General features: G+C 43.7%; 1 protein-coding gene across 1 annotated transcript in view; it reads right to left on the bottom strand.

Moving 5' to 3' along the window:
* The window catches only part of LOC135548653 (collagen alpha-1(XXVI) chain-like), a 47351-nt gene that overhangs the window by 29261 nt on the left and 3036 nt on the right, over positions 1-15054 (bottom strand). The gene's annotated exons all lie outside the window — the stretch shown is intronic.

The raw sequence follows: 15054 nt of genomic DNA, 5'->3' as shown, positions 1-15054 counted from the left end.
AAGTGGGACTAACCGTACCCCCAAACACATCAACTCCATGATCCCAGACTAACTCCAATTTGCATACTGTCCCAACAGATCCATAGACGACGCAATCTCAATTGCACTCCACACTGCCCTCACCCACCTAGATAAGAGGAATACTTATGTGAGAATGCTGTTCATTGACGACAATGACTACAGCTCAGCGTTCAACACCATAGTCCCCTCCAAGCTCGTCACCAAGCATAGGACTCTGGGACTGAAAATGGAGCTTCAGAGGGTGGTGTAGACAGCCCAGTACATCACTGGGGCTGAGCTCCTAGACATTCAGGACCTGGCCATCCAGGCGGTGTGAAAAGAAGGCCCGGAGCATGGTGAAAGACTCAGAGCCACCAAGCCATAGACTGTTCTCTCGGCTTCCGCACAGCAAGCAGTACCGGTGTATCAAGTCTGACACCAACAGGTTCTTGAACAGCTTCTATACCCAAGCCATAAGACTGCTAAATGGCTAACTAAATAGCTAATAAAATGGCTACGCAGACTATCTGAGTTGACTCCTGTATTTTATAAAAATCTCTATGCACACTCACAGGGTCCTACATACTCACGCACACTGACACTCCAACACACACACAAACACTCCATAATTTACCCACACACACAATATGCACATACACTTACAGTATATTGACTCTACGCGCACACACACCCATTCACAATACAATCATCATATTCGCTGCTGCTACTCTGTTTATCATATATCCTGATGGCTAGTCACCTTACCCCTTTATATACAGTTGAAGTCGGAAGTTTACATACACCTTAGCCAAATAACATTTAATCCTAGTAAAAATTCCCTGTCTTAGGCCAGTTAGGATCACCACTTTGTTTTAAGAATGTGAAATGTCAGAATAATAGTAGACAGAATGATTTATTTGAGGTTTTATTTATTTCATCACATTCCTAGTGGGTCAGAAGTTCACATACACTCAATTAGTATTTGGTAGTATTGCCTTTAAATTGTTTAACTCGGGTCAAACGTTTTGCGTAGCCTTCCACAAGCTTCCCACAATAAGTTGGGTGAATTTTGGCTCATTTTTCGTGACAGAGCTGGTGCAACGGAGTCAGGTTTGTAGGCCTCCTTGCTCGCACACGCTTTTTCAGTTCTGGAATAGTGTGAGTCTATGTCCCACTCTGAACCTGAACCCTAACCCTTAACCTCTAGGGAAGTGAGCCGGATCCCTCTCTTACGGCCTGTGGGGCCACAGCGTGTCCACCTGTCCCATTCAGCTGTCTTCTCCCATTTCCTGCTCTGCAATCCACTGCGCTCCACAGTCTATCCGTCTGTCTGTCTGGTTCTCATGTTCCTTGGTGCAATGTGTCATGCCATTCCGTTTTGATTATCACTTACCAAAGCTGATATTTATTGGCAGTTGGATGAACAACTGACGGGAGCTTAATGGGACAATGTATCTTTTCCAGTCTAAGGTTGTAGTTATTGCTTGCTACGAAGTGATATGGGTCTGTCCAGCTTGGGAACTTCCTCTTTAAGAAAAATACAAACTTGGTTCTCACAATCAAACCACTGTTTGCGCATATGAACCGTATCTCTGTCGTGCGATAATAAGAGTAAACTAATGTATGTTTTTCCTTACAGTAGGTAGAGCTAGCATCTGTTTCCATACTCTTATCAATCAGTAAGTCGCAAGGCGACAGCAATATGTGGAATTCATGTGAATGGTGGAGAATGTTCTCAGATGTTAAATTAGCCATGCATGCTGTGTGATATGAAACAAGTTATGGAAAAACAAATAATCTGCATTATAATCAGTTCACCTGAGGACAAACAGAAACAGAGTTTACATGGCAGATTTCCAAGCAAAGGTGCAAGGTTGTGTGAGTTAACCCTGTTACATCTGGGGTGCGTTAATGAACTACAAACACATATCCACTCAAACCACTTCTTACCAGACACGTCTCTACATTGTAACTCACACGCTCACATTTATGTGGCTGTACATGTGGCTGAACTACAGAGAAATATATGGGTCGACGTGACCCAATGCAACCCTACACGACCCAGTCTTGGGAAGTCTGTTTGCCAAAACCATTAAACACATTGACCTGAAAAAAAAACAATGGGGACTCAACATATGTAGATCTGGGTTTCATGACAGAGTTATCACTTCCAGTTACCATGAGGGAAAAACCCTTGTTCACCTTGAAATTTAATCAAACATGTTGACTGCTTGAGCTTCCACATAAGAATAGCTATAGGGCATTTCCCAAATTTCGATGATCACTTTTTCCCAAAAACATAAAACACAGGTGAAATAAATTGGAACGCCAGTGTTCACAACGCAGCACCAGGGATGGATGGATGGTAGAGATGGGGTCACGAGGAGCACTGGGGAGGTCCTGGCACAGCCCCAGTTGAGCTCTTTAACTACTACCCCATTATTGTTTTAGATATGGACTACAAAATATCCCCGGACATTGCTCAGCCAGAGATAGGCATCAGAAAGGCCGTGTCGAAGGACGAGGGAAGTAGGAGGGACCGAGGTGGAAGGGGAAATGAGAACCAGGCTCCAGAGTCCCCCAGCGTTGTGATTCCTCTCCAGTCTCACAATCAGAGGGGATGGAAGAGCTCATCTGGACCTTACATAAACACTGCCTGGTTCTCTCTACAACACACCCCAAGAACTCCATCAAAACCCCATCGGCAACTAAAAGAACAGAAAGAGTTGATGATCTGTGTATCTCAGAAGGACTACTGCTTACAGTCATTGTGGTTTAAAGTGGTGATAATCTCTTGATTGGAGATTAGTTTAATGCTCTTACATTTCAGCAGCACATAGGCTTGTCTGTGATCAGAGTTAAACAGAGTTAAAGGGACAGGCACATCCCCCTCTTTGGAAGGCTGACAACATTTCCCATTAGAGTGTTCACAGTAGGGGAGCACATCACTAATGTCTTGCGATGAGAGGGAATGTCAAGACATGGCCCGGGGTACTGCATTTCCATCCCATGTTTGAAGTCACTGAAACACGCAGGCTTCGTCTTGACGCAGTGGGGCGGATATATTTGCCCTAACCGAAATGTTTCGAGGAGGATTTTGCCCTTAATTGGTAAAGATGGGATCTGCTGCCGTCAGATGTCCGTGTTGGTCTCCTATGGAGCAGAGGAGGAAGTGGCCTGCCAGGGGCTGCTTGGGGGCTGGAGCTGACCAACTCTCCATGGAACATCCTTTCAAGCAAGCGTCTCACCAAAATATTTTCTTAGATCAACCGAACACAGAAGGTCACTAGTTCTGAGAGGCCCTTTGACCAAGGCCTTGAGCCTTGAGAACAAAATTAGAGAGGGGAGAGGGAGTGAGAAAGGAGAAGAGCAAGACAAGGAGAGGGTGGAAGCTTGATTGATTGACCATACCAGTAGAAATTGGTCTGGAAGGGGGAGAAGGAGACCTATGCCTATCTGTCTTTAATGCTGACTTCTAGGGAATTTCTGTACATAAGCTCAAGGTACCTAAAGTCACTACCGTTTGGCTGTCGAAGACTAACAATCGTCACAGGCACTCAATTTCTTTCTCTACTATCAAATGGAACCTACAGTTGAAGTCAGAAGTTTACATACGCTTAGGTTGGAGTCATTAAAACTCGTTTTTCAACCACTCCACAAATTTCTTGTTCACAAACGGTAGTTTTTGCAAGTTGATTAGGACATCTACTCTGTGCATGACACAAGTCATTTTCCAACAATTGTTTATAGACAGGTTATTTCACTTGTAATTCACTGTATCACAATTCAAGTGGGTCAGAAGTTTACATACACTAAGTTGACTGTGCCATTAAACAGCTTGGAAAATTCCAGAAAATGATGTCATGGCTTTAGAAGCTTCTGATAGGCTAATTGACATCATTTGAGTCAATTGGAGGTGTATCTGTGGATGTATTTCAAGGCCGACCTTCAAACTCAGTGCCTCTTTGCTTGACATCATGGGAAAATCAAAAGAAATCAGCCAAGACCTCAGAAAAATAATTGTAGACCTCCACAAGTCTAGTTCATCCTTGGGAGCAATTTCCAAATGCCTGAAGGTACCACGTTCATCTGTACAAACAATAGTATGCAAGTATTAACACCATGGGACCACGCAGCCATCATACAGCTCAGGAAGGAGACGCGTTCTGTCTCCTAGAGATTAACGTACTTTGGTGCGAAAAGTGCGAATCAATCCCAGGACAACAGCAAAGGACCTTGGGAAGATGCTAGATGAAACAGGTACAAAGGTATCTATATCCACAGTAAAACAAGTCCTATATCGACATAACCTGAAAGGCCGCTCAGCAAGGAAGAAGCCACTGCTCCAAAACCGCCATAAAAAAGCCAAACTATGGTTTGCAACTGCACATGGGGACAAAGATCATACTTTTTGGAGAAATGTCATCTGGTCTGATGAAACAAAAAGGGCCATAAAGACCATTGTTATGTTTGGAGGAAAAAGGGGGAGGTTTGCAAGTTGAAGAACACCATCCCAACCGTGAAGCACGGTGGTGGCAGCATCATGTTGTGGGGGTGCTTGCTGCAGGAGGGACTGTTGCACTTCACAAAATAGATGGCATCATGAAGGAAAAAAATGATGTGGATATATTGAAGCAACATCTAAAGACATCAGTCAGGAAGTTAAAGCTTGGTTGCAAATGGGTGTTCCAAATGGACAATGACCCCAAGCATACTTCCAAGGTTGTGGCAAAATGGCTTAAGGTCAACAAAGTCAAGGTATTGGAGTGGCCAACACAAAGCCCTGACCTCAATCCTATAGAAAATATGTGGGCAGAACTGAAAAAGCATGTGCGAGCAAGGAGGCCTACAAACCTAACTCAGTTACAGCAGCTCTGTCAGGAGGAATGGCCCAAAATTCCCCCAACTCATTGTGGGAAGCTTGTGGAAGGCTACATGAAAAGTTTGACCCAAGTTAAACAATTTAAAGGCAATCCTACCAAATACTAATTGAGTGTATGGTAAACTTCTGACCCACTGGGAATGTGATGAAAGAAATAAAAGCTGAAATAAATCATTATCTCTACTATTATTCTGACATGTTACATTCTTAAGACAAAGTGGTGATCCTAACTGGCCTAAGACAGGGAATGTTTGCTAGGATTAAATGTCAGCTATTGTGAAAAACTAAGTTTAAATGTATTTGGCTAAGGTGTAAACTTCCCACTTCAACTGTACATACCATCTGCGTGTTGCGGCTCAAACTTTTCTTGCCCAAGAATTGTCAATAAAAACTCATTTATTCCTGGTCACAGTTTGTGTTCCATTGTCTAAAAACCCCTTTCCAAATGGTTTTCCTTCGACTATCTTTTCCGATAAAGCTAAGTGAGGAGAAATCAGTGGCTCCATGACTGCACGGTCCTGTAAGTGCTCAGGGACGCCTCTCGCTTTTGGCAGGATGATGATGATGATGAGCTACAGTATGCTTTAGCAGCGCTGGAGACTCGCCACCGGCCATCTCCAAAACCCAGCGACGATGTTCCGCCTCAGATTTATTGCTTTATAATGGGGATATCCTCCTCAGTGGTCATTACCACAGACAGAGACTCAGGCTCCAGCTTCGTTAGCAGGCTTTTTCCCAGCCGTCCAAACAATCTCATGAGAGACTTAGGTGTGTCACAAACCTAGTAAAGTGGTGATTTAAACAAACGCAGTGGGATTTTAGCCGCTATTTAATTTATGGAGCCGGTCAATACAATAGCGGTAAGTGGAGGCTGGGATAGTACGGTAGGGTGCAGGGGCTGTAGGGATGCTGTTACCGACGGTCTGTGCCTGTGGACGTAACGAGCAGTGAGAACAGTGTGCTGGCTTACATGGACTGCTGTCTGGGAACCCTACAGCACACAGACATTAACAGTCTGGTTATTACTGAACTGACTCCCATCTTCAGCTCTTACTGGTCCACTTAGGCAGAGACAGGAGGAAAAGATGGGATCGGGAGAGAGAGAAACAAAGAGAGTGAAGAAGAGAAGAGAGGGAGCTACATACTACAGGCCACAGTATAATTCATGCTCACACAAAGTTTTAAAAAACGTGCACACATACTGCACACATACTGCACACATTCACTCACACTGAGCAGTGAATTCACTTGGAGGCATTTAGTACTGCTTGCCTGCCGTGTAATATGTAGGTAGTGAAAGGACCATCAGAATGAGGCAATTGTCCAATGGTCCTTACCTACTGTACACAGACTGAGTAAATATTAAAATGTTTATGTCTGCGTGACCTCTAATTCAAATCCATAACGCCAAGAGAAAACAAGCAGATGTCACTGATTCGTAAATAATCAGCTGTCATTGAACAGTCAACTCTTCTTGTGTGCTTAAAAGACAGTAAGCAATTGTTTCCCAGTCCATTGTAGTTGGAGTGTGACAGGAGGTGATACCCATGACTAGAGGCAGTGATTTCCTAACATTTTGACATTGTGACCGAACTAAATCCTGTTGAATAGACAAGACAATTAGCTTCAGCCTCACAACCAAGAGGTACTGGTGACAACCCACTGGGAGGATTAACCTGAGGTCACAGTCACAGTGACCCACTCAGCTCTCGCTTCAGAGGAACTCAAGGGTCAAGGTGCCTCCCACCCATCCACCCCAACACTGGCAGGCAGACCCTGCATATCATGTATTCCTACGCTATCGGGATTTGGACCAGGGCCATATATTAAGTCTCTCTTTACCTTGCTCCATTACACCACCACCCCTATTCTGTATTTCTCTCCCTCTCTTAGCCAGACTGTGTCTGACCCTTCCTTTTGACAGGCCAGCTCCACAGTGACGAGAGCAGGCCCTGCATGGCTCCATATGGATGCAATTATTCCAGGCATTTCGACCACTTCTAAAAATGTTAGCAGACACATTTCCAAAGGTTAAGCAAACATCGAAAAACACGCACCTTTGATCAAATCTTATGGGACTTTGGCTGAAATGCACCTTTCGTAAAGACATTCATTCCGACTCAAATGGGGTCAATAGCAACTGAATCAATTCAAAGTTGCCAATGTATTCTGCATTATGACCTAAAAAAACAAAGGCTAAATCTGACTATCACTCTATTGCCTGAGCCAGTGATTGATGTTAAATTAAACCTACGATACAAACATCATTCTGTAACATACATGGCCAAGTGTCTGCCACGGTACATCACTAAATTAGCCACTACTTTACCAGTCTGAGGGGTATTTAGTTGCACCAGGAATTCAAGCCACTGACTCATACCACTGAGTGGTGATGATGATTTGTGACTCTCACGTACAGACAAAGCTTAAGATATTAGTCTAGACTCTAGACCCCCACACTACACTGAGAGAGGTCTATTACGGGTGCTTTCCCAGGGATATCTCAATGCCTTACAGTCTGTGGATGGGAGTGGTGGGTTGGGGGAGGTTAGGAGGGTTGAGTTAGCAGGACGTGAATCAAAACAAAAGCAGTTGGCATGTTCCTGTGAGAGCAGCTCCAGCCACGGCTGAAATCTGGTCACTGTAACCCGAGTTGAGTCTGGGAGAGGGGCTCCCTCTGAGAAAGGCAACCCGTGTCCCGAGGGGTTCAGTCTGTCCAAATATTTGACCAAAAACGCAGATAAGTGTCTGTAGCCTGCAGACAATCACAGAGCACTGCTCTCTCTGCTTGCTTTTCAACTCAAAATAAGTTTGACTTAAAGTTCCAATACAAGTTGCTGTGGAGTTCCTTGAAGGATATTTTCGTGCTTGTTTTAGTATAGCAAAGTATGAAAAAGTATTGCACTCCTTCTGCAATTTCTTTGGTCTCCAAATGGTGTGGGAATGAAGACACAGCATCAAAGTAAGTAGAAAACCCCTTAAACCAAGTGTTTCCACTGTAGATCATGAAGAACTTAAGCCAAGCAAAGTGGCCAGATGTTCTCAAGCCAATACTGGAAAAGCAAGTGGACCTCTCTTTCAAGGACTTATCATCCAAATCCCTCCTTTGGTCACAACAAAGGCTGTGGCGGGTTTTCCTGGGTCTCATTCCTTCTGTGGACAAATGCATTCCAGGCCTGCCCACAGAAGTCAGGGACGCGACCAGGCCTCTCCAGCTGGTTCCGCTGATCCTCCATAAATCATGTCTGCGGCCACTCAGAGCATAACACAGACAGACACACTTCAGAGCCATGCCAATGCCTCGCCTCGCAGGCTGCTGCCCTTTAGCAGGCAACACATTGCAGGTCAGCCAGGTCAGTGCCTTCCCACTGGGCACACACTGGTTGAATCAACGTTGTTTCCACATAATTTCAATGAAATTACATTGAACCAATGTGGCATATATACGTTTAATTGGCATCTGTGCCCAGTGGGTTATTTGTTTATAAGCGAGAGGTATGTGGCTTTTTGAAGGTTGTTTTGGGGTGTCTGGAATAGTTCACAATATGTTCTTAGACTCTCCTGAAATAGTTGTGCTCCTGGATTTCCAGATGAAACAATACAAATTTGGAGATGAATGATTCTAATATTTGTCTCTATTCTTAGTCTCCTCAGATGCACAATTGTTTGGTTGTTCTGCACTATGGGGATGATTTGTGTCCTTTGGTTGGTGAGTAGGGAGTCGTGGATAATATAATGATGCACTGGAGGAAAATACTCAGTCCATTCCCAACGGTGGATCTAAGGAACATTATATACAGAGCCGTCAGAAAGTATTCAAACCCCCTGGACTTATTCCACATTTTGTTGTGTTACAGCCTGAATTCAGAATGGGTTACATAACTTTTTTTCTCACCCATCTACACACAATACCCCGTAACGACAAAGTGAAAACATGTTTTTAGAATAGTTTGCAAATCTATTTCAAAGGAATTACAGAAATATCTCATTTACATACAGTACCAATCCAAATTTTGGACACATCTACAGTACTCATTCCAGGGTTTTTCTTGATTTTGAGTATTTCCTACATTGTAGAATAATAGTGAGGACATCAAAACTATGAAATAACACATATGGAATAATTTAGTAACCAAGAAAGTAACCAAACAAATGAAAATATATTTCATATTTGAGATTCTTCAAAGTAGCCTTTGCCTTGATGACAGCTTTGCACATTCTTTGCACATGCTTTTCCAACAGTCTTGAATGAGTTCCTACATATGCTGAGCGCTTGTTGGCTGCTTTTCCATCACTCTGCGGTCCAACTCATCCCAAACCATCTCAATTGGGTTGAGGTCGGGGGATTGTGGAGGTCAGGTCATCTGATACAGCACTCCATCAATCTCCTTCTTGGTCAAATAGCCCTTACACAGCCTGGAGGTGTGTTGAAAAACAAATGATAGTCCCACCAAGCGCCAACAAGATGGAATGGTATGTCGCTGCAGAATGCTGTGGTTGTCACACCCTGATCTGTGTCACCTGCCCTTGTGCTTGTCTCCACCCACCTCCATGTGTCGCCCATCTTCCCCACTTATCCCCTGGGTATTTATACCTGTGTTTTCTGTCTGTCTGTGCCAGTTCGTCTTGTTTGTTCAAGCCTACCAACGTTTTGTGTCTCAGCTGCTCCTCTTTCCAGTTTCTCTTTTCTCGCCCTCCTGGTTTTGACCCTTGTCTGTCCTGTCTCCGAGCCCGCCTGCCTGACCCCTCTGCCTGTCCCTGACCCTGAGCCTGCCTGCCGTCCTGTACCTTTGCTCCTACTCTGGATTATCGACCACTGCCTGCCTTGACCTGTCGTTTGCCTGCCCCTGTTGTTACAATAAACATTGTTACTTCACACACAGTCTGCATTTGGGTCTACCTTGATCCCTGATAGTGGTAGCCATGCTTGTTAAGTGTGCCTTGAAATAATCCAAATAAAGAAAAACCCTTGAATGAGTAGGTGTGTTCAAACTTTAGACTGGTACTGTAAGTCAATACTTTGTAGGTGCATATTTGTCAGTGATTACAGCTGAGACTTTCTGCCTAAGTCTTTTATAGCTTTCCACACCTGGATTGTGCAACATTATTATTGAAAATATTCTTCAAGCTCTGTCATATTGGTTGTTGATCATTGCTAGACAACATTTTCAGGTCTCGCCATAGATTTTCAAGTAGATTTAAGTCAAAACTGTAACTTAGCAACTCAGGAACATTCACTGTCATCTTGGTAAGCAATTCTAGTGTAGATTTGGCCTTGTGTTTTAGGTTATTGTCCTGGTGAAAGGTGAATTCATCGCCCACTGTCTGGTGGAAAGCAGACTGAACCAGGTTTTCCTCTAGGATTTTGCCTGTGCATAGCTCCATTCCGTTTAGTTTTTATCATGAAAAACTCCCCAGTCCTTAACGATTACAAGCATACTCATAACATGATGCAGCCGCCGCTATTCTTGAAAATATGGGGAGTGGTACTCAATAATGTGTTGTATTGGATTTGCCCCAAACATAACAACCTGTATTCAGGACAAAAAGTTAATTGTTTGCCACATTTTTTGCAGTATTACTTTAGTGGCTTGTTGCAAACAGGATGCATGTTTTGAAATATTTGTTTTATTCTGTACATGTTTCCTTCTTTTCACTCTGTTAATTAGGTTAGTATTGTTGAGTAACTACAATGTTGTTAATCCATCCTCAGTTTTCTCCTATCACATCCATTAAACTCTGTAAGTATTTTAAAGTCACCATTGGCCTCATGGTGAAATCCCTGAGCGGTTTCTTTCCTCTCTGGCAACTGAGTTAGGAAGGACACCTGTATCTTTGTAGTGACTGAGTGTATTGATACACCATCCAAAGTGTAATTACTAACTTCACCATGCTCAAAGGGATACTCAATGTCTACCAATAAGTGCCCTTTGCCAGGCATTGTAAAACCACTCTGGTCTTTTTGGTTGAATCTGTATTCGAAATTCATTACTCGACTGAGGATCCTTACAGATAAATGTATGTGTGGGGTACAGAGATGAGGTAGTCATTAAAAAATCATGTTAAACACTATTAGTGCACACAGAGTGAGTCCATGCAACTTCTTATGTGACTTGTTAAGCACAATTTTACTCCTGAACTTATTTAGGCTTACCATAACAAAGGGGTTGAATGCTTATTGACTCAAGACATTTCAACTTTTCATTTTTAATTACTTTGTAAAAATATCTAAAAAACACAATTCCACTTTGACATTATGGGGTATTGTCTGTAGGCCAGTGACAAAAATCTCAATTTAATCCATTTTAAATTCAGGCTGTAACATGACAAAATGCGGAAAAAGTCAAGGGGTGTGAATACTTTCTGAAGGCACTGTAAATCCACGTCAATGCAGCAACCGTAAATTGGTCACCTGAGTTCCCTGCTCACATTTTGTAATCGGGGTAATAAATAATAACCTTTTGACTTCTGACAAAATGTGCATGAATAATAGCATTACCAAATGCATATGCTTATGTCGAGTAATACTGCTCAACAGTAATTTGTTATGGTCACTTAAAATACAGTCCAGGGAGTATCAATCAAGTAAGAATCATGCCAAATCCAGCAAATAACAACTCACTACAAAGCCTGGGTTTTAGTGGAGGAAAGCGAATGATTGAGGCAGCGTTCTCAAGGCCCTGTCATGAAAGCCATCGAAGCAGAACAAAAATATGAGTCAAGTGAAATATTACAGCCACAATGCTATTTTTTCCCCCCTTGACGTAAAATTACATTTAACAGAGACTATGAAGCCTTCAATGGATTGGATGGGAACTCAAAAGGACACGGGTGAGTATGGGAAGCACATGGCATATGAAGAAAATTCTGTGAAACTGATTGAAAAAGAATCTGTTTTGTTCCCTCAACATTATGGACAGCTTGAGTCAAAATGTGTGTTCCATTGGCTCTGGACCTTCGTAGACTCTGTGCCTTTATGACTGGGTTCCACTGGATGCTTGAAAGGGCAGAACTATGTCCCCTTTGAAACATCCAGTTCTCATTGCTACGGACAATACATCTATTGTCTGCTTCACCACCAAAGACTGGATCCTTCTGGTTAAAGTCTGACCAAGTTAGTGTGCGCACATCCAGCCAATTTCACAGGTGCAATTTCACAGCTTCTAAATCTGACTAAGACGGTTAAAAAGCTGCACAGTATAACTATATTTTTTCATTTTTTCCTATGAAATCGGACACTTGCCATGTGCCTGCAACATGCTCATCTTGACAGGGACTGGCAGTTCATGAGAACACTTGCTTACAAAGTCCCATAATAGGCTCCCTGTCCAATGGCTCCAAAGAGTGGATGTCGTGATGACTCTTCTCTTAACCGGCTGTTTCCATAGAGCAGTGAAATCCGGGGTACAGCAGCTGTGCATGCACTACCACAGACAGCTGGCTGAGACCCAGCTTTCACATCCACCAGGTTACACACACACACACACACACACACACACACACACACACACACACACACACACACACACACACACACACACACACACACACACACACACACACACACCAAGGCTAGATGACACACTCGCCGCCCAGCGCATTACGGCATGACGACAACCTGGAAGAGCTCACTCTAGAGGAGTCGCAAACCTGAAACAACAACGACGCGCTGGTTTCAATTAACACAACGGCCCTGGGAGCGAACGCTGTCTGAAACAACTGTGTCGATAGAGTGGGGGGGGGGAGACCTCCCAACCCCAGATGATGTCATTTCTTTCCCTCAGAAGCATATGCTTTCTGGGTAAAGACGGGAAAGGCATGTGGTTCTTGCCACAACAGTAAGTGGGCTGACTTCTGCAACTGTGGCTTGCCTATCCAGGGATAACATTGCACTGAACCTGGGGTGCTTTGCTTCAACAGTCTAGAGACAAGGCTGTGAATAGCACCTTGTTCTTTGAACTTTTTTTGCCATTCAAAGCACATTGGAGCTTTGCAATGGGTATGTGTACAGTGAATGTGTACGGCTCCAACTGCTGATGTTCCAGGAATAAATAACAGGTTACAAATCTCTAGTCACTGCATTTCCATATCTCCCTCTTCCTCTATTGCTTTATACCTATATACTGTATGCTGTTTGGCAGACACCTTTCTCCAAATAGAATAATAGTAGTGCTTGCATACTTTTTCATATGGGTGGCCCCAGCGGGAATTGAACCCATGATCCTGGCAATGCAAGCGCCATATGAAAACCCTTTAAATAACCATTTTTGGTTCTAGGTAGAACTCTTTACGCAGAGGATTCAACATGGAACCCAAAAGAGTTCTACCTGGAACCAAAAATGGTTTTTCTATAGAACAGCCCAAAACAACTTTTGGAATCCTGAGCATGACAGGACCACTCTCCCATCTCTTGCTGCCAGGTCCTTCACCTGAAGCTGCAACAAAGCTACACTGGAGAATTCCAGACCAACATTTTATACCTTTCAACATTTTGATTCAGCAATTATAACTGAAAAAAAAATACAAAATTATGACGAGCTCTCATTTTCTTCACCAAAATCAACAGATCATGTCATGCATGAAGGACTTGATATCTGATTGCCATGGTTGAGTTCCCATGCCAGTGGATTCCGCAGCCATGTGAATAACTGCAAAGATGGAGATGTTTGGTGATGGGGCCAGAAGCAGATGTTCAAGAATCCTGGCTGAATCCTAATTTGTAACGGGTGCTTGAGATTCACGCAAATCTCCCAATGACAGTTTTACATGATTTACTGTAGGTGAATGTTAAGTGAAGCTATTTGTGTGTGTGTTTGTGTGTGTGTGTGTGTGTGTGTGTGTGTGTGTGTGTGTGTGTGTGTGTGTGTGTGTGTGTGTGTGTGTGTGTGTGTGTGTGTGTGTGTGTGTGTGTGTGTGTGTGTGTGTGTGTGTGCGCGCGCGTGTGTGCATGCGTGCGTGTGTGTGTGATAGAGCTGAGCTTCCTGCCCTGGAACACCGAATCCCTGGGGTTCCTAGTCTGCCCTGTGAAGGCATCCGCTCTAACAGGGGAGAGGTAGAAAGAGAGAGAGTTTGGGTAGGGGGGTTTGGTGCATTAACAACAGCTGGAGCGGATGACCTTGGTTCCCCTGAAACCAAAACAAGGCTCTCAGTAGAACAGACCAGTAGGGCCACAGGGTTCACTTTACCGGGGGTCGCCCCACTCCACAACCGTCTGGCTCTGTTTACTCACAGGGAAAGCACTTCCAGTCAGGGAGAGGCCCCTCTCCAGACAGTATGTGGAGGGGTGTGTGTATGTGTGAATGTACTTGTGTGTGTCACTGCCATAGAGATTGTATCTGTCTCATTATGGCGTTTGTGACTGCACGGGCAACGCCATCTCCATTTTGAAGTCAGTCGTCCATTTTCTTCTTCTACTCCTTCTATGAGTTGGTAAACAAACTGAAAGGGTGCATATGAAGCCAAGGTTGGCGATTGACGGCAACCTGTTAAGGAATGTTTATTCACAAGTATTATTCATTGGCTGATCCCTCTTGATGACCTGGATGGAATTATGTGCTCCTTCCTTAACCCATAGGAAGTCCCACCCAGTTGACTACTTCAAAATGGTGAATGTCCTCAATGGCGCTGCCCATGCTAAAAACAAGCTTTTGGGCCCTAGATTCCTCTATCATTCTCTACAGTCACCGCACAATGCCTCACAAATATGACAACAACATACTGTTTTTGGTACAATTGAAGGATAGAGTGCAGCATCATCATCAGGTAGCCACTGGAACATCAAGATATAAAAGATAGATAGCAGTGCATACAGACAGAAACAAGTAAACATGTCGTCCCCCGCGAATGATACAGCGCCATTAACAATCATTTCACATCTTCATGACATATGCTTTCCTTCAGTAAGTTGACTCCTCAGAGCTCAGAGGAGGGTCATCAATCCTATGTTCAACATAGCTCCAGTCTAAACTGGGGAGCAGAGCCATGTTCTCTGTATCAGACACCAGTCATAAATCTGAACCCCCATATCGGTGACACGAGAACAGAAAAAACACAGTGTCTTGGTCCATTAAGTTACAATAAGGAACCTTTTCCCAAGAAGAAGCAGAACAGTGAGTCCAACCAAGAGGGAGGACCAGTAAGTATAATCTGTAATTTAGAGCCAAGTTGAGCTG

This window comes from Oncorhynchus masou, chromosome 11 (genome assembly GCF_036934945.1).
Source record: "Oncorhynchus masou masou isolate Uvic2021 chromosome 11, UVic_Omas_1.1, whole genome shotgun sequence".
Lineage (NCBI taxonomy): Eukaryota > Metazoa > Chordata > Actinopteri > Salmoniformes > Salmonidae > Oncorhynchus > Oncorhynchus masou.
Note: the sequence above shows the minus strand (reverse complement) of the source record. Positions and strands in the feature narration are given on the sequence as shown.